Source organism: Ictidomys tridecemlineatus, chromosome 4 (assembly GCF_052094955.1).
Source record: "Ictidomys tridecemlineatus isolate mIctTri1 chromosome 4, mIctTri1.hap1, whole genome shotgun sequence".
NCBI classification, from domain to species: domain Eukaryota; kingdom Metazoa; phylum Chordata; class Mammalia; order Rodentia; family Sciuridae; genus Ictidomys; species Ictidomys tridecemlineatus.
The window spans coordinates 152,334,314-152,360,614 of NC_135480.1; the positions used below are offsets into that span (position 1 = coordinate 152,334,314).

Below are 26,301 nucleotides of genomic sequence, written 5' to 3' on the forward strand. Positions count from 1 at the left end.
TTAAACTTTGGCCCTGCTCCCTGGGATTTGAAGACCTTATATATTAGAGCTGTCAAGGATGGAAGAAAGTTAAATAAGATAAATGAAAAAGATCAAATAACCATCCCTAAACTTCTTACTTGATGTCATCTACAGTAGGGAATCCATAATTTCATTTTTCTGTACTCTAATAGGCTGGACATGTCAGATATATTTATAAATATGCTATGATGGACATAGGATGAATCATTTATTGGCCACCTTCTTATTCATGACAGCTGAAATGCTATGTTGTTAGGTACCCCTCCCCACAGCCTTTTTATTCTCTAATGATGTCATTTTGACATTTTTTTTGCTTTCCAGTACTTATCTATAGCCCTCATAGTCTACTAATTACATCTATAACTGAATCACAAATCAAATTATTGTTATATTTTAAAGACTCTTATTGTCTATTTATATGTATTTTGTAGTTCAGGAGAGAAAAATTAATTTGCACAGGTTAACTTTTCAAAAACAGCAATATTTATGTGAGGGTTAATTATAACAAAAGAATCATAAGGATTTTATTTTTGTTTAATGCACAATAAAGTTAAATTAATTAATCAGGAGCACAGCAATTAGCAATGGTGTTGTGGACAAAGCTTTATATCTCAGATTATTTTCTACTTTCTACATTCATACATTTTAGTTACAGAATTGAACCCGTGAAAGAGCTTGTAGTATTTTTCCTACAGTACAAGAATAAACAAGGTGATTCTTCTTGTATTATCAGTTTTACATAATGATATATTAACATTATTTTATGCTAAACAAAACATAGATAGTTTATGACATAGGATGTATCTTCACTATGGTTTTAAAAGATTAAAAATTATGAAATATAAAAGTGGCATGACTTTGAAAGATTTTAACATCAGAACCTTGAAGTTAGTTTACATTTGCAGCGGGGTCATTACTGCTTATACTCCACAGATTATCCCTTATAGATTAAGCTCTTGGTTAGGGCAACATTTGGGAACATGTGGAATGTTTTGAGAAGTACTTCCCTAGTCTATCGTATGTTCTTATTATGGAAAAAAAAAATGCTCCAAGTGTTTGCTTGGTTTATGTATGCTGATCCTAAGTCCATTCTGTTATCCAGGCACATTCTAGAAAACATACAATGAACCTTGTCTTGTACCATTTCAGAGTCAAGGACAAAGGTGGCAGGAAGAGCATCTTCACAGATGAAAAGTGGAAACTCAGTGCAGAGAGGAGTCATAAGGGGGTAAAAAAAACATAAAATATCTATCCAAGGGGAATATAGTAGTAGCCCAATGGGAAAATAATAGAGCACATAGGTGACCTGAGGATTCATGACATATTCCACATACGAAGTGGCATTTCAGCTGAAACTTGAAGAAATGAAGAAACAGTAGTTCTCTTTATGTCAGGCAGATGTTCAGAGAAGAGTTATAGGGAAGATGGACTGGTGGGAGGGGTGACTATTGTGTTACATGGGTAAAGGCAGGGGACTGAGAACAAATTGTATCTGTACAGGTTGGTGTGGATGGGAAAAGGAGCAACATTGAGGGAGAGACCAGATTTTTATTTTGTACATTTTAAAATCAGTCTCTTGTAATTGAAGAATTACTAAAGAATTTTGAGAGGAAATATGAATGCAAACAATAGGAATTGCCTACTTAGTAGGCAATCGCCTATTTAATTTGATTTCAATATTCCTGGAGACTTTTCATTTTAAAGTAAGCCCACAGTGTATTCATCATGTCCTTGGGGAGAACAAAAATATTCATTCAGGAAGAATGTAGTACAACAAGGAAGCATAATAAAACATACTCCTGACTGCCTGGCCCAGGGCCATTTCCACTATTTGGCTTCTTAAGGCAACTTTGGTTTCTTTATTTAAGCTCTCCATCCTCCTCTGTGCAGCCTTGAGCTTGCATGGCCTCAGAGCATGTTTTTCACATGCATTGGATAAGCATGATTGGTTTAAGCCACTGGCAATTGGTCCTTTTAGGCTGGAGCATATGATACATTTAGTCAAAGAGATGTCAAGAGATAGATAGTGGCTGGTAGTAGGCAGTTGAGTGTTATTCTCATAAAAAGTCTTCTTAATTTTAAAAGGCAAAAAAAGAAAGCAAAGTCCCTTTTCTATCTAATGAAAAAGTGGTATCTGGATGTAAAATTGAAACCATGGCAGGCATCTCTCAATACTGAGAAAAGGTTGACAAGGACAAACCTATGTTAGGAGACAGGGAACAGAGATGGACAGGTCTTCTGCGATACCAGTGAGTCATCCATGAAATTCTGTTTGTATGCTAATAAATTTAGAGTCTAAGCAAGTTACTTCTCTGTTCCTTTTGATCAAAAGTACACCCAGTAATAAAATTAGAATAAATTTAAAGCTTGAGAAGTTTCAAAATTCACAGTGCACATCCTTTTTCTTACATGTTTGAAATGGAGGACCTGAGAAAATAAATGATTTGTGTGAGGACATTTAATCAAGTACAAGCAGAATCAGGGTTCCTAAGTTCCACAAATATTCTGCCTACCCATATTTCATAAATTTTAGTCTTTTAAAGAGAGCCTTATCTGTTTTTAATAAAACCATCCTCCAAAGTTTGTGGCATGTGCTAAATAAATATTCAGTAAACATGATTTTCTGACTGAGAATATGAGCCCTTATTTTCAGATTTGCCCAACTAGTAGGGAGTTTGGACCTTAAAAATTCAACCACAACAAAGAGGAAACACGTGAGACTTAAAGCCCAGTGAGGTATCCCTCCATAGATGTACAGGTTTGACTACATGCTTTGCTCTGTGACACATACATATGTCCTGTACAATTATCACATGCCATGTCCATGATCTATTAGCTATGATTTCCTGTAAAATTGTTGTTCACTTCTCCTTTTCCCATATGGATAGCTATATGACACATATGCTATATATCTCATAGAGAACTTCATAGGTGATGACCTTTTAGTAGCCAGAGGATGACATTAGATCCTGTAAGCTCTCCAGAACTACAAATTCTCTACAGGACTGGTGAATTAACTGTTCCCAACACTTGCTCAGTGCCTACAGCATACAGATGCCCAGTGCATTTTGCTGAACTAAAGAACAGATGGACAGTAGAAAATGAATATCTGTGATAGAGATTGGTCAAAAAAAGAGAGAAAAAGGCAAAGATATTAGGTAAAGTTAATTAAGAAAAAGACCAATTTTCTAATTTTATCAGGTAATGGACATGATGCCAAATTTGAAGTAAAGCTTTTTCTTTAATATTTACTCTGGCTCTGTATTCATCTTCATAAAATAATAATAATAATAATAATAATAAACCATTTATACCTATCTATGTTAATTCTAGTGATGAGAGTTAATGCCCAAGCAATGTTCAAAATATATTAGCATAATGAAATGGAAACATTAATTCAATTTCTACAAGTCAGAAGGGAGAAAAAGATAGTTGAAGGAAAAAACTGTATTACTAAAAAAAAAAAAAGAAATACATTTTAGTTTCAAATTCCAAAAAGGCATTCACCAAAGATTGGTATCAAGTGATAACAGTGGCAGTTTATTAATAATCTGTCATGTAAAGCTGACATAGTAGAAGCCAAATTCTGCTCAGCTTTACAATGAAATCCCATCTATTTTGTTGCTACCAGAATTAAATATATACTGTTGAAAGGCTTTAGTAAGCTTAAATATGCTCTAAAAACTCTTTTAGAAATACATTTTACTGCTTTTCCTAACACCTCACTATCAATAAGTCAATCAACAAAAGTCTAATCTTGATTCTTCTAGATATCCATGCTATATCAAACAGGCAGTAAGATAACATACTTATTTTTATACAAGTTGATAAGTTTGCTTTTAGACAAATGGAAAGGCCTTAGCAACTAAATTACTTGTTTCTGACATGTTAGGAACAGAAGCAAAGCTAGATATAGTGTGGAAATAATATAAAGTAAGTATTAAAAGTTAAGCCTAGGGGATTCACAGGGGATAATTTATTTAATCAGAATTATGTGTGAGCTAGCCAGATAGGGACAATCTATCCAAAGGTGTGAAGAGCTGATAATCCATATGTATTCTGAGCAAAAGATTTAGGTGAGGCATGTTATAGCAAGCAAACATCACTGAAACAGTATTTCAGAAATACCAATTAAAAGTGACCATCACAAGTAGAATTTGGGCTAGGGATGTATAGCTCAGTGGTAGAGTCTTAACCTAGAATGCATGAGGCTCTGGGTTGGATCCCCAGTAATGTTAAAAATATAATACAAAGAAAGAGTAAGAATGAAGTGATGTTTCTCTTCTCTATATATTGGAAAACTTGTATTATGTCATTTACAATCACTTAATATATATAGACTTGTGCTAACCTTTGCTTCCAAAAGCATGCTGACCATCTGAAAATAGGATTGTATAAGAAAAAAGGTTTACTCAACAGCTGGTAAAAAGATTTAAAAGAGTTTTCTGTAGAAGCAAAGAACTGAGTGAAATCCAGGGATTAGAAATTACTTGTACAGTAATTAGCAAAATGTGTTATACATTGTGCTATGAATGTGTTTGGTTAGAGTGCTAGTTTTCACTCACTGAATAGTTAAAAGTACACAGGTTATTTAATCCCAGGCCATAATATCAAATTCATTTTTTCTTATTCTATGAGTAATGTCTTAAATCAACTCAGAATTTTTTAAATAAATTTCATAGTTAATATCTTAAAGCTCTGGAAAAATATCACAGTAGAATCCTTTTCATTTAAAATGATAGTCACCAGGTAGCAAAATTTCAATACCTACTAGCAAGCAAGAGTACATGAGAAGAGGGAGAGGAAAAAATGGAATCTAGGAGGTAAGCATGTTATACAAGATACAAATTTTCTACAAATACTAGAGATAGAAGAGTGTGTATGTGTGTATGTGTATGTATGTGTGTTTGTGTGTGTGTGTCTTGTGAGTGTGTGTGTTTTGCCCTTTCCCTTTTAGAACATTGTTAAAAAATGTTTAGGAATTAATTATCTTTCTAATAAAAAGTTTTAGAAATTCAGAAAATTAAAAGAAAATTAGTGGAAGTAAGCCTCAGTTTTCCTACTTCTCAATTCAGATATTAGGAGCAAACATTTCTAAAGTTTCATAGTTTAAGGATAGAAAATTTTTAATGAATTTCAATAAACCTGATTTGACTCATAATAACTGGTTAAGTAGTTAAACTTTACTCATCAGGTTAAGTTTAGCCAAAATAAGAATGGCTTTGCTATGTGGATGAACTCCAACTTAGAATGGTTTGACACATGATCTTTTGACTTTTTTATATTGCAAAAGTGATGCACATTCAGGAATTTTCACTTTTTGGGGGGTGGGGGTTGGGGTACCAGGATTTGAACACAGGGGTACTCAACCATTAAGCCACATTCCCAGCTTTTTTTTTTTTTTTTTTTTGCATTTTATTTAGGGCCAGGGTCTCACTGAATTGCTTAGTGCCTTACTGTTGCCAAAGTTGGCTTTAAGTTCATGATTCACCTGCCTCAGCCTCCCAAGCTGCTGGGATTACAGGTGTGTGCCATCTTGCCCAGCTAGAATTTTAACTTTCATCTTTTCCCTAACAGCACACAGTTATATTCTCTTGATGCTGGCACAGCATTGTGCCCCGAAGGTGTGGTGGTGGCTGGATTTGGTACAGTAAAACCATTTTCAAAACTTGTGATATTTTCAATTTATGGTAGGTTTGTTGGAACAATACCCCATCTTAAGTCCAAGAACATCTGTAAACTACTGCAAAGGTCAAGAAGAGTGCATCCTAAAGTGGATTTACAGGTAACATGCTCTCATGAAATGTCAAAGAGAAAGTATACAATTTTGGATTTAGGAAAGCCTTCTGGGAGCAAAACTAACATAATGAAGATTGTAAACTAAACTCCGGCCATTAGTTTCCAGGTGGCAAACAAGATTTGTTTTCTGTGTGTGTATATCAGGTGTGCTTCTTTTTCTTTCTTAGTCCTTAAACTATGACTGGCTCTTTGCTATCAGGGAGGTAATTAAAGCAAAAACCTTTTAGGCTTCTTCTGAGTTGTTGCTAAAATTATCCTTTCCTTTCTGTCTCATTCAGCCCACCAATCGATCCTGGTATAAGTGAACACATCATGGGCTTGGGGGACTAACATGTTGGTAATGCATAGAGACACTTCATTGTCTTTCAGTTTTATTCTATGGTTGGAGGGCAATGATATATCTCACAGGAAGTTTGTGAAGACTAAGTTGTGATTCCCTTTAGCTAAGTATTTCAAATACTAGAATTCATCACATTTTCTGTTATTATTGCCCCTTCTCCATATCACATTTCCCCCTCATTTTCTACCAGATAATTTTCTTATTATATAAAAATATGCTCTGTTCTACACTCCTTTCAAAAATAGTATACCACAAGGCATTCTAACAATGTACATGGAATCACCTTGGAATGGATTAAAAAGTCAGTTCTTGTACCTCACTATAGATCTGGGGAACCAGACACTCTGGATGGCAGAAGTAGCTCAAGATCTGTTCTATGCATTCTCCTCTGGAGGAGGCATTGTACACACATTTGCAGACCACTTCTCTAAACCATTATGCTTACACAATGTTTTTAACAGTCCCCCATTCTGTGTTTCAGTGTCTCTTCTCCAAGAAAATCTTAATCATAACTGGCAGCCTGCCTTCTAAATTAGACCAAAGGAAGGCTCCAAGTGGGAAATGGAATTAATTTCACTTAGCAACTCAGCCTGGATCAGCAGGATGAGGCTGGAGTGCATTTTACAATATATCACACTAGGAGTCCACGGTTAACTGATTTTTGACCCATATTTTGGATTTTTTTTATATTCCTTGTTTCTAAGTGCTAGGAAATATCTTGATTTTTTTCAGCTTTTCATTTAAATCCTAACTACAGGAGAAAAAGTAAGTATTTTTATAAAGTACCAAAGTTATAAAGAAAGACGTCTGTGGTTAAGACAACAAATTTGTTACTACTTTTTAAAAGGGAGAACATTAGAAATGATAAAGCAACAATATGTTGAAATAATTTTTTTAAATATTTTTGGATTTGCAAAAGAGCTGCCTAGATATTTTTCCTTATTTTTGCTTTTATAAATAAAAAGTAAAACTATACAGCAGAATTACTATAGCACATATTTTATGTAAAAATGTCTCATGTCAAATACTAGTTCAATTAAGGGGAATGAAATCACATATATAATACTGTGTCCAGTCACATAAAGATAACTTTTTAATATTATTATACTACAATCTTGGCTGGGTTTTCAGTTACATAATTATTCTCTCTAGGAAGTACACAGAATTTGGATGAATGAGTGGAAAAATACTTTGCTGAGCAGTTTTGTAAAATCACTTTTGTTTCAGTTAAATTCATTGAGGCCAACTGGATAAAATGTTATTACCTTTAATTTTCCAGTTTCTCATTCTCAGAACACAGGTTAATTTTTATTTTGATTTTTATAAGTAGATTAAAAACACAGTCCTTAAAATAGAACAATTATTATTTTTTTCTTTCCAGTGTAGCTTTAGCCTGCAACAATTATTACATTAAATAGATCATTCCTGAATTAAAGAGGAAGGTCAGAAGCAGGCTATAAAAGGAGCCTTGATACTCTTGTTATTATTCTGGTGTTGTGTCTGCCAAAATGCACTGGTCAATATTAACGATGTGACTTTTTCTTGGAAATGCTGTCCATCAAGCTCATGTGGCTAAACCTGCTTCTTTCTGAAACCAGCAAGGCAGTCATTGCCTATCTTTCACACTATATCCCTGCAGAATGATTAGATGATTTTGTTCCATATGCAATTTCTCCATTGAACTCTTTTAAGTCAAGTTCCTTTTAAAATATGGAATATTGTATGTGGCTAAAAAACGTTTTCATGCTTCTTTCTTATCTAAGTATACTGTTTCAAGTCCAAATCAGAAGACTTGTCTGGTAAGAAATATGAAAATAAGAACATCCAAGGATCTAGAAATGAATTCAAGTGTCTTTACATTATTTCAATTATTTCCTTCATTTGATACAGAAACATGTAGACAATATTTTAAGAATTCTTTGATTTTGTAAATAGCGTTTGATGGATTATATACATTTTGTTATTATCTAAGAGAGAGGATACCAATGTAGATAATCTTTTTTTTTTATTTGCACAAGCACTTTATTTATTTATTTATTTATTTATTTATTTTTAGAGATTTCAAAACTTTGATTCATCCTATTTTTGAGAGTTTACAGCTATAAGACACATTGATGGGAAAAATAGGTCCTTACATTCCCAGTTCATATTAATGGACTTTAAAAAAATTATTTATTTATTTATTTATTTATTTATTTTTAGGTTTATTGATTTTGTTTTTTTTTTAATACACAACAGTGGAATGCTTTACAGTTCTTATTACACATATAGAGTACGATTTTTCATCTTTGTGTATATATATGTTCACGCCAATTCATACCTTTATACATGTACATAAAAAAAACCATTGTAATCTTTATAATACAGTTACAAAGTTAAACACATTTCACATATATTCATATAGTCAATATATAACTTTATCAAAATGCTTATTTAAAAATAAATCTCGCCAGGTGTGGTGGCACCTGCCAGGATTCCTAACTGCTCTGGAGCCTGAGGCAGGAGGATCATAAATTCAAAGTCAGCCTCAACAACTCAGAGAGATCCTGTTTCTAAGTAAAATATTAAAAGGGCTGGGGATGTGACTGAGTGGGTAAGCACCCCTGGGCTCAATCCCCAGTACCAATAAATAAATAAATAAATCTCAATATGTTGAAATTGCTAAGATTTCAATGACTTTTTCCTGGTTGAATCCACTGGTCTTTTCCACTATTATTCCATCATTATCAACATCGTTATGTTTGAGGCACTACTTGCTATTACTATTCTGCTGATTAACATGACTATTAGTGCTATTGCTTGATATATGTAGCATTTACTGTGTCAGGCATTGTACTAAATAAGTCCCTTATCATATTAAAACATAGATAATTATTTAGGACCTGCTGCAGTCCTACCCCTAAGAAATGATTAACAAAAGGCAAAGAGTGGGACTGTCTCAGCCATGTTCCCCAAGGAGAAAATGGCTGATTGGGGATTTAAATATAAGCATTCAAGATGAGAAGGTGCCTTTGCCCTTTAATAACAATTCTCCTATAAATTGCCATCAAAGTTTTCTCCCATAATCTTTTCTTTTTTTAGTACCAGGGACTGAACCCAGGTACAACCACTGAGTCATATCTACAGACCACTTTATTTATTTTATTTTGAGACAGGGTCTAGCTAAGTTGCTCAGTGCTTCTCTAATTGCTGAGGCTGGCTTTGAACATGCAATCCTCCTGCCTCAACCTCCAGAGCCTCTGGGATTACAGGTATACACCACAGCACTTGACTCTATCACTATCTTTTAAAGAGAAATGAATTATATTCATGGCTAACTCTCTTTGGGGAAAAACAGATGCTAGGTTTTTCCATCCACAGGATGAAAGAAAGTTTTGTTTTTCTTTTATGGTATTAGTGTCATACTATTAGAAGGTTCAGACCTTTCAGCATTCAATCAAAAGTCTCTTCTTTTGCTTTTAAGTAAATAGATAAATCATCATAAAATTTTAGAACTAAAGAAAAGTCTTGACAATTGTTTCACCATCACATATATATAGTAAAACTTAGGTTTGCTCTCAGATAATCAATTCCCTTATCTCTCTTTGCTACTAGCAAACTTCATATTTCTATAAGACCTAGCTCAAATGTTACATCTGTGCCATAGGCATTTCTAATTAGCCTCTCCCCTAACACTTGCCCCATGCCCATTTCATAGGATCTGTCCTTTGCTACACTTGTCCTGGGTAAGCAAACTTGAGCAAGTTTCTTCTCCAAGTTTTGGTTTTTACTAAGAAAAACAGGCCCTTCCTCACAACGCATTGTGAGGATTAAAAAAGAGAATCATGGTAAAGTCAACTTCTGGTCTTTGTGATCACGTGTCTTCACTTGTCCTACCCAGAGTGTTGGAGTGTGAGCTCTTTGCCTGTAGCCCAGTGCCTGCACCATGTCAGGCACAGTTCACTTCCAATAAGTCTCTACTGAATGAAGACGTTAGGGAATTAATATTCTCACCCCAGCAGTTCCTGGGTCCTTCAGAATAGGCATGATATCTTTGAATTTCTTATATGTCTACTATCTACCAAAATTATTTCCGAAAGTTTAAAATAAAATATTGAACTAGTCAGTGCTTTGATTATGTGACTTTAGCAAAGATAGTGGGTACCTTTATTTTACTTTAGAAATTTGATACCAAGTTTAAAAAGTACATCCTTCTTTGATTTCTTAAAGACAATAAAGTCCCTCTCAAATATGTGAAATTTTACCCTTAATTTCTATTCAGTCTTTTCCTGATGCAATGATTTGACCTTAAAAATTTGCAGTCATATCTCTATTTCATACATGGGCAAATGCTCTAGCAATCATATGGAATACAGTTCTGCTTCGTAAGCCTTTGATATAATATATTACTCATCACACTTGAAATTTACATTAGAGAATAATTGCCTTCTTTATTTAATTATGCTTCTACAGAACTATGAAAATTCATAAATATAATTAAAATTTATGAATACTTTGAAGAATCTTACTTCAATGACTAAATTAAGAAATGTGTTTAAATATATAAGTAAATGTGTATAGGTTATTTCTGGAAAAATATATTTGTGAAATTTTTAAAAAATCAATATTCACAATGATAAACATCTTACTGTGCTATTTTAAGGAGACTCACTATAAACTGATTCATAGTAAAGGCATCTCTAATAACACATTTATATCCTGGTAGACATACTGATTCTGTAAACACAGAAAAATAACTTTATTAATAAGGGGCATATTAAAATCTTTTACATATGCATAATTCAAACAAAACTCAAAATATGTCTGTTTGAATGTAGGTGTCTGTTGATTATAAACATGATCATTTATAATAAGAGAGAAGTATACTTTAGTACTTAACACTTTTGTTTCACAGATTTATTAAATTAAGTCACTACTCTTGACCACTGTTTTTCATACAATATTTTCAGGGATTGGGTCTACATTGGGTACATTCACTTCACAGATATTTATAGCTGGGACAAAAATCTCAATTAAAAAAACCCACATTTAAATAAGAAAACTAGTGTTGTCCCCAAATGATAGACATCCAGACAGCTTACCATTTTCCAGTGTTTCACAAATACTGTTAACTGGTGTTTTCAAAGTGAAGGCAGATAGTGGGAGGATAGATCCTAAATATACCCTTTAAATTTAGAGCACCTGTAATTTCTGTCATTCTCTCTATTTCATTAATATAAACATATACTCTGTTTTAATCTGTTTAAATATTCAAAATAGAACTCAAAATTCAATAATTATTAAATTTGTCCAAAGTTGCCATTTATTTGGGAGAGAATGACAAATTCTTGTCCACTTCTTTAGCCTTTTCCTTCCCATTCTTTTTAAAATGGCACACACATGGCAAAAGTGCTAGGGATCCAGCAGAATTTCTATGCCAAGTTCTCATTGATGACATTATACTGTCTTAAAATAATTTACATGTGGGCTAATATATGCATGAGCTTACATTAAGCTTATAGGAGTCTTCACAATCCAACTCTAAAATGTATTTCTTTCAATAAAAACATATTCATTCCTTTGAATAGAAAATATGTATTACCTCTTTGAATAGCAAAATGAAAGAAAAGACTTTCTCTTTTATATTCAATTCAAGATAAAGAGGGGTTCATAATGACAATATCTCTCCTTGTAATTTACCAGATGGGAATAAAAGGCAATAATTAAAACAAATACATATTCTAGAGTGTTTTACATTAAAGATAATATATTTGCATTTTTGAAATAATTTCATATCAAAACAAACTCACAGAATATATGGTCATAAAATTTTAACAATAGATTTCAAAGAACTATAATCACCCTATTTATTTGAATCTGAGATTTAATATTTAATCTGCATAAAACTCATAGATAAAAGCTCAAATATAGATTAGTTTTTATTTCACTGGTTTTATCATACCATAATTCTTTTGCAACTGTCATATATTATGGTTATCATGGGTATAGTGAACTTCTTAAATGAGAAGCCAATTAATAGTCAAGTGTTTGGTTATCAGTTTATCATGGCTAAATACCATATGTTGATCTAGAGATTATTGTTAGGGATATGCTGAACCAAAATTCAGATCTGCCCTATGTGATGGTCCTACAATTCCCTCTTCTTTTAGAAGGACACATTAAGCTTATTCTATTATGTAAGCATAAAATATCTTATACTGCTTAGGAAAAAGATGGTTTGAATAGCATAGAAAAATTTCTAGGGTCATTCATTTTTCAGGTGAATTTTGTTAAAAAATGATCAGAATATGATACTATGACATATCTATGTTAATAAATTTAATAAAAGAGAGAAAGAAATGCACTCTCCAAATAAACCTCAGGGCAATCAGTTGTCCCACCACAGACAATCAGGTATGAGCAACAGCAAATTTTACTTTACTGAAGCTTCTTGGAAAGTTGATAAAAAGAGGAAAAATTCTGTTTTCATTTCTCCTCTATCAGATTTCCTTAAGTTGAGAGGTGCCATTTTCTTGAGGAAATAATTGCAATGACAGAGTTTGGGGAGTTCTTCCAATTTCCACTTAAAGCAGTGAATTCCCAATCCCTCACTGTTTCTTCTTTTGCTTATAATTGGTCATGGGAAGGTCAGTTAGAGTTTGAAATTATGTACACATTGAATAATCTTTTCCAACTTTCCCGCTTATTTGTCTAATGTACTCCAGTTTTTGCTACCATTTCCTTTCAGTGACTGCCCAGAAATCACTATAGACTCATTCCAAAATCCCCAGAATGATTGAAATCAAACATATATTTAATACCAGCATATAATTTTCCACAGCATCCTGGGTTCCGCATATCTTTGTGACTTCAATTCATATATATTTCTACAAATACCAGACCAGGACCATTATTTCCAGCACAGTGCTTTGCCAGGTAATTTGGTGTAAGGATGAATTATTATTTCTAAATCTCAATCTGGTGTTCATCAGAAGAACTGAAGATCATACTCTGACTACAAAGAGGAAAGACTGTTCTTTTTCTTTTTCTTTTCTTTTTTTGGTTGTTGTTTTAAATCCCAGATGGAATTATTCTGACTATAGCCTGCTTTGGAACCCCTTCTTGCCCAATGCAGTTATCAATGACGGTGCTCTGCAATGACAGTGCTCTGCAATGACATGCTCAAGCCTAGTCATGTCTGTTGTCTCTTTTCTCTCACCCTCTATATGCAATCAGTTATCAAGTCATTTGGACTCTGCTTCTAAAATAGATAGAAAATCCATCTCAGTGTCTGCATTCTGGATCAGGACAACATTTCTCTTTCTTAGAAGTGATCATCTGCCTCCTTCCAAAGATCTTCCTACTTCTAGTCTGACTCCCCACTAAATCATTCTCCACAGATGACTTATCATAAAATACAAATAACTATATCACACACTGTTGTTTAAAAGCATTCAATGGCTTCCCTTGGTATTTATAATAAAATCCAATATTTTTATTATGGTTTGAATTGCAGAGGAAGAAAAATATTTTTTTCTTTTATCTTCCTTAGTTCTTGGCTGGTTTGCTTTTAAAAAAGACAGATTGTTACAGCTTGGATGTGAGGTGGTATTCTGAAAGTGCATGTGTGAGACATGCAAAAAAAAAAAAAAAGGAGGGGCTGGGTTTGTGGCTCGGTGGAAGAGAGCCAGCCTAGCATGTGTGAGGCCCTGGGTTCAATCCTCAGCACCACATAAAAATAAATAATAATAATAATAATAAAAGGTACAATACTTTTGTGTCCAAATACAGCTAAAAAAAAATATTTTTTAAAAGAAGGTTTAAAGGAGAAATGATTGGGTTTTAAGAGTCTTAAATGAATCAGTGGATTAATCCCCTGATGGGATAAACTGAGTGGTACCTGAAGGTGGGTAGGGTGTGGCTGGAAGAGGTGGATCCTTGGGGTGTATATTTTGTATGTGGTGGGTGGAGTCTCTGTCTCCTGTCTGATCATCATGTGAGCTATTTCCCTCTGCTACACTCCTACACCATGATGTTCAGCCTCACCTTGAGCCCTAAGGGATGAAGTCAGCTGCTTATGGACTGAGACTTCTGAAACTATGAGCCCCCAAATAAACTTTTTCCTTCTTTACAGTTGTTCTGGTTGGATCTTTTAGTCACAGAAGTGAAAAATCTGATTAAAACACATATCACCAAAAGAAAACCATACAAATTTATTTAATATAAGTTTAACATGCTATGGGAGCCTAAAGAAATGAAGACTTATTTAAGTGATTAAACCTGAGTGTTTCATGTGAGATGAAGTATAGAGAGATGTAAAAGGACCTGGTCTGAGGTAGGTGTGGTCAACTTGGGAAATTTTAGCACAGCACCTTCTTTCAGTCCTGTGTCCTTTCATATTCAGAGACAAAGATGATGAAACATCCCTCATGAAGGTTTTATGACCTGCTTCAGGCAAAGGTCACATACTGTCTCTGAAACTCTTCAGCTCATGGATTTAACATACCAAGCTCCCATATTTGGTATCGCATGTCCTGATGCCCATCAAAGCCTGCCTCATCCCTTGTCACTGTTATCCTCTGCACATAGCTCCTCAGCTACTTTAACAGTCTTTCACTTCATTGAAGCTATGAGTTACCCTTTTTCTCAGAGCCTCGAAAACTTCTTTACATCCCACCTCTCCCCATTCCCTCATGTGGTCAACTCTCCCTTTTAAAGTAAGAAATTTAATATCAAATCCTCAGAAAGGACTTATCTTCAGTAAGTATTCTCCTGTCCAAATTAACCTATATTTGAAAATGCTTTACTTCATAACTTTGTCAAAATTGAGATCTATTTTTTGTATGCATTTGCTTAATAATTTTAGGTTTTCCCATAGACTGTAGAATCAATAAAGTAAAACCTTATCTGTTCCACCATTGTAGTGTAAATCAGGCAGCTTCTCAACACATCGTAAATGCTTTCTAAGAAATATTTGTTACCATGGGTGCAGGGTTGGAAAAAGACTGTGTCTGAGAAAAAAAAGTATTTAACTGAGCAAAATAAATACAACATCTTTTCTTTAGTTTATATATAGTTTTCCAGCTAGCCAAATATAGAAACCACCTGCTACTGCAAGATATTGTGGCAAATGCTGGAAGATATTTCTACTTTTCAGAAAACAAAAAGCAAAATAACAAAACACCTGACTTAAACAAATCAATCAGATCAATGTAACTGATACATTCTTGAATAGGAATTTTAAAAAAAACAATGGAAATTTTTGCGTTCAACAACTTCATTTATATTAACAAACTTCAATTTATATTAACAGAAACTTTATTCATACTAACAAAAACTTTTTGTTTTTTTGGTCCCATATTATACTTTTCTTTTTTTGTGTGGGTGTGTGTGTGTGCCTTTCAATGGATGCTCATGCCTTCAGATTAGAACTTTATCATGTAAGTCAGTATTTTAAGTCTGGGTTCAAATTATGCATTTCTATTATTCTCCTTCATGTAGGGTATTGGTTGCATATTTGACATTTATTTGTCCCAATGCTCTGTCATCACTGTGAAAATGAGCTGTAGAATATTTAACTGGCACATATAACCAACATATGCGGTCTGTGTCTCTGAAGTGGATTTTTCTCCTTAACTATCACGTACCTTCAGAAACACAAAAAATATATACTGAAATTTTAGTTTTGCAAACTATGCTGTACTTTACAAATGCATATTTAGCTATTTGGAATGCCTAGCAGAGATCAGAATGATTATGCTACTTAAAGTCTTGGAGTCAACCTTCAGAACAGATTTCTGTATTTCTCCTGTTTTCCTTTGTTGCAGAGATTCCTAACTCAGCAAAAATGAAAACCACCTAATTAACTGTTAATTAGTGCAGTCTGTATTTTATCATAATTGGCTTCCTAAAATGAAAATAAACACATGCTCTTCTAATATCCAAACCTATGGCATAAAATGAAATACCTATTTCTTCAGTCTTGAGAATTTTAATATAAAAATTCCAAAATTTCCTTATCAGATATTTTTGATATTGTGAAGATTTGATCCATAATAATTATTAAAAATAACATGTCATCCAAACTGCTATAGCACTCCCTCATTTTTAGTTATGGGTTTCTCTGAGGTCATGACATGGTTTGGATCATAATAGGACACAATGATGAAAAAGATACAGTCTAAATGTGATATGTGCCTATTGAAATGATTGCTTTCATTTAAAAATAGTTATTTAATTCCATTAAGTTTCATCATATCTTTCAAAATTTGTAATTATTATGGATAAAAATGAATGTATTTAAATCAAAATTATTATTGCTTTAAAAAGAAAATCATGCAATTCCAAATGCCATTCGTAATAGGACAATATAATATGTAGTAAACATTTGCATAATTGACTTAGAATTTTAATAAAGAAAGAATATTGATTTTTATACCATCCTTCCTATAAGGCATAAAACAGATATGTGAAGCACTGTTGTGTTTTCTCATGGATAATTAAATATAATTATATTTAATAAACAGAGTAATCACCCACTGCTTATATATTAATATTTTATTATGAAAGATGTAAATATAAAGATATTTATATAAATATGTATTTTAATATAGTTATTAAGATAAGCAATTTTCTGTATCTTAGGTTAATGCATGTATTATGCATTGTCCATTATAAGTTTTACACACTGAAATTAGTTATGTGGACACAATTTTGAAATAAAAATTCAGTAATTATTGATTTAACTTTAACCTTGAATGGACTGTGATAATTTATTTGCATCATTTGCATCGTATGGTGTTAAGCATACCAAAAATTTCAATTAAAATATTCCACAGGATCATGAAAAAACTCAGCATATTAAGGTAACCTTTAGGTTTTCAAATACAATTATAGTTAAAATTTATTTGTTGCTTTGAAAATATTGTGCTTAATAAATTGCCTAAACATATACAAGCCATGTCAAATGCAGCACTTACTACATAATATTATTGCATGTACTTGATTAAGGTTTTATTTGCATTGTGAGTATGTATGTATGTGTATTCATTTCCTACAACCCAATGTTGACAGTCCAGTAAAGAAGAGCAAAACTTAGGACACTTTCAAAAGGACATGATAATAAGAATTAAAACAAGTTTTAATAATATTAGTCTTTAGATGTTAAAATACCACTATACACATATCAAAATCTAAAATTACAAGGGCAAAAAATGTTAAATGTTACTGACTACGAAGCAAATGAACTCTCATAATTTGCTTTCAAAAACTGAGAGCTACTTTGGGAAGTGTCAGTATTTGTTAAAGAAGAATAAATACATTTTCTATTCACTCAGTCAAGTACATTTAAGTGTTCCTAAAAGATATGTTCCTGATTATCCATATCATCACTATTCTTAAGACTCAAAAGTCTGAAAGCTACTCAAATGCTGATCAATAGTAGAAAGGTTCAATAATTTGGTATACTCTCATAGGTGAATATTATACAACAATGAAAATGAGTGTTTAACCATTGCACACAAAAATCTTACAAACAAAATGTTGAAAAATGGGAAGCAATATCTACTGTGATTTCATTTATAGAATGTAAAAATGGAGCTAAATTATACCTCTAGAGGTTAAGATGTTGTTTATATTCTGGGAGTATATTGAGACCAGTCAAGGGCATAACAGAGACTTTAAAAAAAAAAATAAGTTTATATGAGTACTGGTTATATGAATGTGTTCATTTTCTTACATTTTGCTGAGACCATACACCTAAGATACTAATAATCTTCTGTAAACATTGTGTTTATACAAGAAAATTAAATACAGTAATAATGAGGATAATTTTTTTAAAAAATGTTCCATTCTATAAGTTGAAATAAATCTTTAAGAAAGTTCATTTAGGACAGGAAATCAACAGAAAAATTACAAATGGTCAACAAATATGAAAAAATGTTCAACATCTCTAGCAATTAGAAAAATGCAAATCAAACTACTCCATCTCACTCCAGTCAGAATGGCAATACAAGAATACAAGTAACAAATGTTGGCAAGGATGTGGGAGAAAAAGGTAAATATACATTGCGGATAGGACTGCAAATTGGTGCAAACACTCTGGGAAGCAGGATGAAGATTACTCAGAAAACTTGGAATGGAACCACCATTTGACCTATATATCCCACACCTTAGTATATACCAAAAGGACTTGAAATTAACATACTACAGTGATGCAGCCACATCAATGTTTATAGCAGCCCAAATCACAATAGCAAAACTATGGAACTAACTAGGTGCTCTTGAAAAGATAAATGGATAAAGAAAATGTATGTATGTGTGTGTATACACACACACACACACACACACACACACACACATATATATATTTTATAGAATATTACTCAGCCATAAAGAAGAATTAAATAATTATGGCATTTGTTGATAAATGGATAGAACTGGAGATTATCATTCTAAGTGAAATAAGCCAGTACCAAAAAAACAAAGCCAAATGTTATTTCTGATATGTAATTGCTAACTCATAATGGGGGAGGGTGGGGGTAGAGATGGGGAGAGAATAGCAGTTCACTGGATTAGACAAAGGGGAATAAAAAGGGAAGGGAGGAGAACTTGGAATAGAAAAGACAGTAGAATGAATTGGATATAACTTTCATATACTCATATATGAATACATGATCAGTGAAACTCCACATTGTGTACAACCATAAGAACGGGATCCTAATTATAATGTTATACTCCATGTATGTATGTCAAAATATACTCTACTGTCATGTATATCTAAAAAGAATAAATACAAAAAGAAGGTTTATATAGGTATGTTTGTAAAATATAATTTACAATTAAAAATATACTTTTTCAGGGTAAAATTATTACTCTATTCATACACAAATAATTCATAAAAGTTTCCTCAGATATCAGCAAAATCTTCCCAGTATGTTGAAAGAATATCCACTTGCTTCCATATAGCACTTGTTTATTATGCTATGTTGAATGTTTCAGAAATATGTAACCAAAAAGTATACCTTACAGTTCCCAGAGGAAGCTGTTGGTTACAATGATTTAAAACATCTTGAAGATGCAGTTCAATAAAGCCACATGCCCAAAATAAACACTTTTGGTCTCTTGCCTTTTTATTTCCAGGAATACAACATTTCCCCAAATATAAAATGCATGACACAAATTTCTATATCACCTAGATTTTATGTATTCATAACAAGATAAACCTTTATCATGTTTACCCTTAAGGAACAGATAAATTCTGAAAGTTTTGCTAAAAATTAACTTCATCAGTTTTACAACACAAAGAAGTTTATATTTATATATATTCTGTAGTAATCAATTATTACTATAATACACATGTTTATCAAATGCTATTGAATGAATTCAACCACAGAAATTAACAAATGAATGAGTAAAAAAATTCCTTAGAAATCATTTGCTATTTCTTATTTTATTTCCATACTTATACTTTCCTTTCAACTCCCTAAAGCTCAAACATCAGACTTTCATAGAGAAACCCAATTCTGATAAATTTTGACAGATTATAAAATACGTTTTACTTAAATAATTCATTGAATGTATTTACTGGCATCACATAGAATGTACCATGAACAACTTAATATATAAATTGTCACTCATGCCCAGAGGACTTTTTTCAGTGGTATAAAACTTCATCTTGCAATATCATGCCTTCAAATTTATTTGAGTCCCATCAAAGACTATATCAAATAACTATTACTATTATACAACTAAGAACATTTTGATAGAAAAAGATTGCACAGTTTCCCAACATTTATGGTAACACATCAAGTGAATTATTCTAACTTCCTTTACTTTTTAAAACTGAACACTATGAAACAGGAGTAACAGAAAAACAATAATATTAAAATTAGGTACATTAATATAATCTTACCATAAACTCACAGGTTAAGAATTCAAAGATAAAGTTCGCCACCCTGAGACCTAGAAAAGTATAAGCAGAAACATTCTTTATTAGTTCTGGCATTCAACTTTAATTCACACACCAAAAAAATGTTAGTGATTTAATATTATGAGAAATTTTATTATATGAGTAATTAATGTACATTTAACATGACAGTTTTGACTATAATATTTGTCTGCAATAGCATTATCAGTTACTCAGCTCACATCAAATTATTGTGATTTAAGATTAATTACTTTAATTTGGGCTCTGTAATGCAGAATGACAAACAAGCAATCTTTAGTGTCTTCTTTGTTTCTTGTAAAACTATGGGTGATGGACATATTTTCAAGAAGAATGTATTTTGCATATATTATTTTGGAGAAGCTTCTTTTTTACATTCATTTGACAGTGTCAAGTATACTTCCATCCATCTGTATACATATACACATGCAATCACATTCATGTGCATACACTCAAATGTGTTTATCATACTGTAATCCTATTTTCATAATTGCTTCATCTGTATTAATCATTGAGTAATGTAATAATATAGAGTTCTCCTTAAATGTAGAGACTCTATGTTATCATTTTAAAGATTGCACAGTTAGGGGCTGTAGTTGTGGCTCAGTGGCAGAGCACTTGACTAGTACTTGTGAGACACTGGATTTGATCCTCAGCACCACATAAAAAATAAATAAAGTTACTGTGTTCATGCATAACTAAAAATATGAAAAAAGAAGAATTCATCATATTCTGTAGTTTGCTATTCATCCTAAATTGTCTAGGATATTTGATTTAATAAAAACGTTGTGTGACACTGGTATTATCCTCTTTAAATTAAATCACTCAATTACCATTGTGTGTGACATTTAATAGTTACTAAATCCTTTGCAAAATTTTATTTTGATAAAATGGTACTAAGTAGTCAATAAATATTACTAAGTTCTTAAATTTTCTTTGTTATAGCAATGAGTTTGCAAATACTGCTAACTTCTTCATGGAGGACCAAGATTAAATCTTCAATTTTTTTCTTCTGTTTTTGTAGAATAGTATCTAACTATAACGGACATTTTTTCTTAAGGCTCCTCATGGTGTGATTCGAAATGCTTATACCTCAAAAAGTGCATGGAAGAGTCACAGGGGCACTTCCTTCCTGCTCTCATTTTTATCAAAAAATGCAGCAAGTGAATTTTTGGTGAAATGAAAAAAGGTTGAAATGTTAGAATCAGTATTTGACTGAAACTAATTGTCGAATAAACTTAGATATACAAATTATTATTTTTAATTGTTATCACCTTTATTAAAAATTTAAAGGTAGGTTTTAAGCTTTTGACATTATAATGCTGAAACAACAATATATTCTTAACATCCCTTAGCACTATCAGATGCTAGATTACTCCTGCAGGCACTGTGTTTCATGTTTATAATATTAAATTAATGCTTTTAGCTAAATAACATAATTTCAAAATAAAAAGCACATAAAGAGATTTATGTGCTCTAGTTATATCTAGAATGTTTATGTGCATTTGAAAGTGAATATTTAGACATTAATACTAAATACAAAGGATATCCCCTTCTGTATTACTGACACTATTTCATCAATTACATAGTGGAAATACAAATTATAAGTCCTTGTTCATATGTAAATTCAGGAATTTTAGAAATGATATTGAAGGCATTGGCTAGTTTGTTCTTCAAGGCCAGATCCAAATCAGAGAGGAGATTTTAGGCATATAAAGCAAATGCAGAAATATTAAGCACTCCAACTTTAATTTACCTTTTTAAATGATTTGTGAAGCTTGATTCAGGCAAGGATACTGTGTATTGGGATATGTTTAAAGAGGAAAGAGTAAAATTTTAACATGACATTTCTAAATAACTATTTTTACAGGAGAAACTCATGACGAAGGACCAGTGATTAAACTGTCAATGACATTGGCACTGTGTTAGAGTTTTATCCTTGATGCATTTCATGAAGTTTAATTCCACATAAGATTCTAGCTAAGTGAATTATACCAGACATACTTCTCTAATATGAACTAGTTCTCTTGGGAGGCACAGCTATTCAGAAAGCACTTATGGTAAGCCAAATAAGCAAACCCTAAAAGACATTTTTGGTGCTTTTAAATAATTGTAATATCCTAAATCTATCTCATCAAAGAAGGAGTACTTCAAAGTTATGTTTATATGACAGTTAAATTGTTACATAAATTTTGAAAAGTTGTAGCTGAGTTAATATTTCTGTAGATAAACTAATGCTATTAGTGAATACATTTAGGACATACAATTCAGCATTTGGAAAAAAAAATCATGAATTGGCTTTTTAGATGGGGATTTCTTTGATGTTAAAAAAGGAGTACTGGAAATGGTAAGATGGCAGACAAAAGGAAGGATGCACATCCCGCCAGCTCCTCAAAGATAGACTTAAAAATCCATAAGATGGCTTTTTAGCAAGGTGGTAAATAAAGGAATGAATTGAAGATTAATATTGAACTGTTAAAAAAAACAAACAGAAAAACTGAAGAGTCATAGAAGTCAGAAGTGCAAATCTAAGAAATAATACATTACAGAAGTGCCAGCTTGGGCGCCATCCTTGCTGCCAGCAGCAGTAGCAAAGAGCCAAGGTTAGCATAGACAGAAAAATGATGACATGGCTGGCAGATAAAGAAATTGAAAAATAAAGAAGAATGGACTTGGAGTAACCTGAGGATTAGAGTGCAAGTCTGATTTTAATAGACATAGCACAAGTAGGGAAAGTGAATTAATGAAAGAAAATCCAAAAAATAACTCCCATGGGAGCAGAGGCATTTGGGGCATAGAAAATGGCTGCCAGGCTCCTGAGGAAAGCTACCGTGGCAGTGCTCCCCACTGCCAGGGAAAGCATGTGCTCACCCTTCTAGACAGAGTAGTCTGCCACTAAAGCCCAGCTGACAGAGAAAACATAGCATTTCTGCAGCCAGGAAAATGTGTGCTCTTGGTACCAAAGTGGCTGCCTCCCATATTCCTGCAGCTGAGGAAAGCACAGGCCTGTGTGGCCCCTACTGTACTCCCATGGCCTACGGTATCTCCCAAACAGGAGACAGGAGATCAGAAACGCCTGAAGCTAACCAAAAATTCTCAGAAGGCAACTGAAGCAGAGAGGCTGAAATAGGCACAAAGAAAAATCTGCCCTTCAGGCTCTGGATCCCAAGGGAGATACATATCTCCCACTGTGGCTGGTGCTTCAGCAACTACACAGGAGCATCAGCAATCTAGGGCAGAGTCCCCATACTTCATATTCATAGTGGTGAAAGTGATGAGGCAGGGGCAAAGAAGAGGTAGTCAGCAGAGATAATAAATGATCAGGTTGGAAAGATGGCAGCTAATTATCAAAGGAAAAGAAACAGAATGCTCACACCTCCTGAGCACTTCCCTGCTCTCAACCAGTTACCAACACCTTCAGGGAATTGCTCCCTGCAACTAAGAAGTTGCTAATGAGTACCCCCTGCATGGCTCTTTTCCTGCACTTTGGGCAGATTCTGAGGATAATGAGGGGTGCTACTGGGCAGCTTTATGCCTGCCTTTTGGTCACTTAGGAAAGATAGGAGGAGGTGGAGGAGGAAAGGAAACCTGAGATCTATAAAGGGACCAGACCCCCCTCCCACCTCCAAAGCACCAGCTCTGGGTTCCCTTCTCTCAAGAAGTCCACAATCTCTATTCTGTTGTTCCTTAAATAAAACTTGTTTTCCAGGCTTACCTCTGCATTTCTCAGATGTTTAATATTCAACACCCTGGAAATAAGGACCAGATCCTGATTCCCAAGATGGGTATCAGTGAAACCTGTAGAGGTTTTGTCCTTAATACACTAAAATTATATTTCACCAGAGACCCTAAAGATGCAGACATCCTGCTGAGACTGGCATCCCCCTTTCAATGGGGTGTGCACAGCAACTCTCAAACACCCATGCACAGAGTGCAAAAATTCCATCCAGACTAAAACTGAATTTCTGCTGTCTCCAATTTCAGACTCTGCAATACCCCCAGCACAGAAAGGCACAATTTGTCAACATCCAAATTGTGATACCCCATCATACCCTGGTGAAGCTGGGAGACGAATGGCAGTTAGTGTAGGTAATGAATGATTGGTTCAGAAAGAAGAGGGCTGATTCAGGAGGAAATAAAATGTGAATACTGAAGCCAAATTTAAAATTAGGTAGTCAGTGTAGTTAGGTAAATTGGGTCTAATGAGTGAAATCTAAATGGAGGCCATGTTGAGCATGAATTCCCAGAAAAGTTGAGCAACTCTCCTGGAATGTTAATGAAGTCCAGGAAAAAGCCCAAGGCCAAAGTCCATCCCAAAGAAATGTTAATGAACAGCCCCAGCAGATTTAAATATAGCCCATCCCAGAGAAATGTTAATAAACAGCAAACTTGAAGATGCTGACTCAGAAGTGCCCAGATTATTCTTTGGCCCACCAGTTTCCCAACCCTTCGAGCCTTCCCACCTATATTCCATCACTATAAAATGGAGAGACAACAGCACTTCCATGGATTCCATCTCTTGGGTCCCCTTCTTCCTCTGGGAGAAGTCTTTTCTGCTGTCCTTTAATAAACTTCTAATTTCTACTCTAAACTTGCCTCAGCATGCTTCTCTGGTGTTATACTTCAATACTGGGGAAGCAAGGACTCATCCTCAGTCAACAGCGGTAACAATACCTTAAAGGACATTTCCCACTCCTCTACTTGTTGCCAAAAATACCTTCCTCCCTGAAGGGAGTTGTAAGAGTTGTTAACCAGTTACCTCCTGGTTGGTTCCTTTCCTGCCCATTTGGGCAGACACAAAGAGGCATCCCTGGAAGGCTTCTTTCTAAAATTTTGTCAATAAGATAAGAGGAGGAGAGAGCATGAAAACATCTGAAATCTAAAAAGTTTGAAAGGGGCAAGACACCTCCACTTCCTTGGACAGGCAGCTCTGGGGCCCCTTGTCTGTGAAGAAGTCTATCTCTGCTCTATCCTTTAAATAAAACTTGCTTTATATGTTTGCCTTGGTGTTTCCCAGGTGTTTAATTTTCAACATCTGGGGAAAGGGAACTTGTGTTTAATTTTCAACATCTGGGGGACCCAAACTTGGCCTTGATTCATTCTCATCATCAGTGTCACTGTGAGCCTGGAAGCTGAGTGATACTAGAACCAGCTTTGCCTCCTAGCCACATAGTCTGGCAGCTAAAAGAAGAACACAGAGGAATTAGATTACAACCTTAACCCTCAACCCAAGGGTCCAAAGCCAAATATAAGACAATGAAAATCCATCTCCAACAATAGATTTGACAATCATGGTATTAATAAGCCCTTTATTCTTCAGCAAGATTTTAAATTAAAAAAAAAATTTTCCTTTCTTCATTACTATTGCTTTTCTTTTCTTCATACTCTCATTTTAATCTATTATTTTTCTTTTTCTTTAAAATTTTAACATTTAAAAATTTTTAAACACAATTTCCTTGTAAAGTATTAATTTTTATTTTTTCCCCATAATGTCTGTTTTTTTGGTGCATGTATGTAATGTGTTTGTGTGGATAGATTCACTATGCAAACAAGTTTTCAATAATATATACATATATATTTATATAAGTTTATCTTCACATTAACTTCTTCCTTCTGTACCTGTTTATTATTTAGCCTTGATTTGTCTTAGGTAGGTTTCAAGTATATGTGGGTTTGAAATATTTTGATCTTGTAGTTGCTGGTTTGTCCATACCTTGGTTTGCATTTTCTTATTTCCCTTCATCACTCTCTTTCCACAGTAACAGTGACGTTTTCCTATTCCCAGGTCTACTCTTCCTTTATTTTATTACTTTCTGTAAATCTTGTATTCCTTCTTATTTATAGCCAACATCTGCTACTTACCACCTGCCTCTCCTTTGATAACTTTTTAAAAATATTTCAAACTTTATCTCACCTTCACACCTTTTTTTTCTTTGCTTAAGAAACTGTAATTCTTCTAAATAATAGAATTATATAATTTATGTAATTCATACTCCACTCATGTTGTTATGATTATTAAAAGAGTGGATAATATGGTAGGTACCTGATGTTAAATGCCTTATCTACTGCAGTTTTATATTGCTAGTACTAATTTTAAATGCTGACTCCACCATTACTATATAGGTGGCAAACAGTGTCAAATTAGAGACTGGATATTTATCTCCATTCTGAACAACTGCCATTGACATTAGTGCTATTCTTGGCCGCCCCCTCTGAG

At 33.5% G+C, this 26,301-nt stretch overlaps 1 protein-coding gene across 49 annotated transcripts in view; it reads right to left on the reverse strand.

Moving 5' to 3' along the window:
- Positions 1–26,301, reverse strand: part of Ptprd (protein tyrosine phosphatase receptor type D) — a 2,128,582-nt gene that overhangs the window by 1,141,203 nt on the left and 961,078 nt on the right. For all 49 annotated transcript variants that reach the window (XM_040285790.2, XM_040285762.2, XM_040285761.2 and 46 more), the window contains one exon: positions 20,052–20,101. The gene's annotated coding sequence lies outside the window, so the exon portion shown is untranslated. The remainder of the gene's footprint in view (positions 1–20,051; positions 20,102–26,301) is intronic.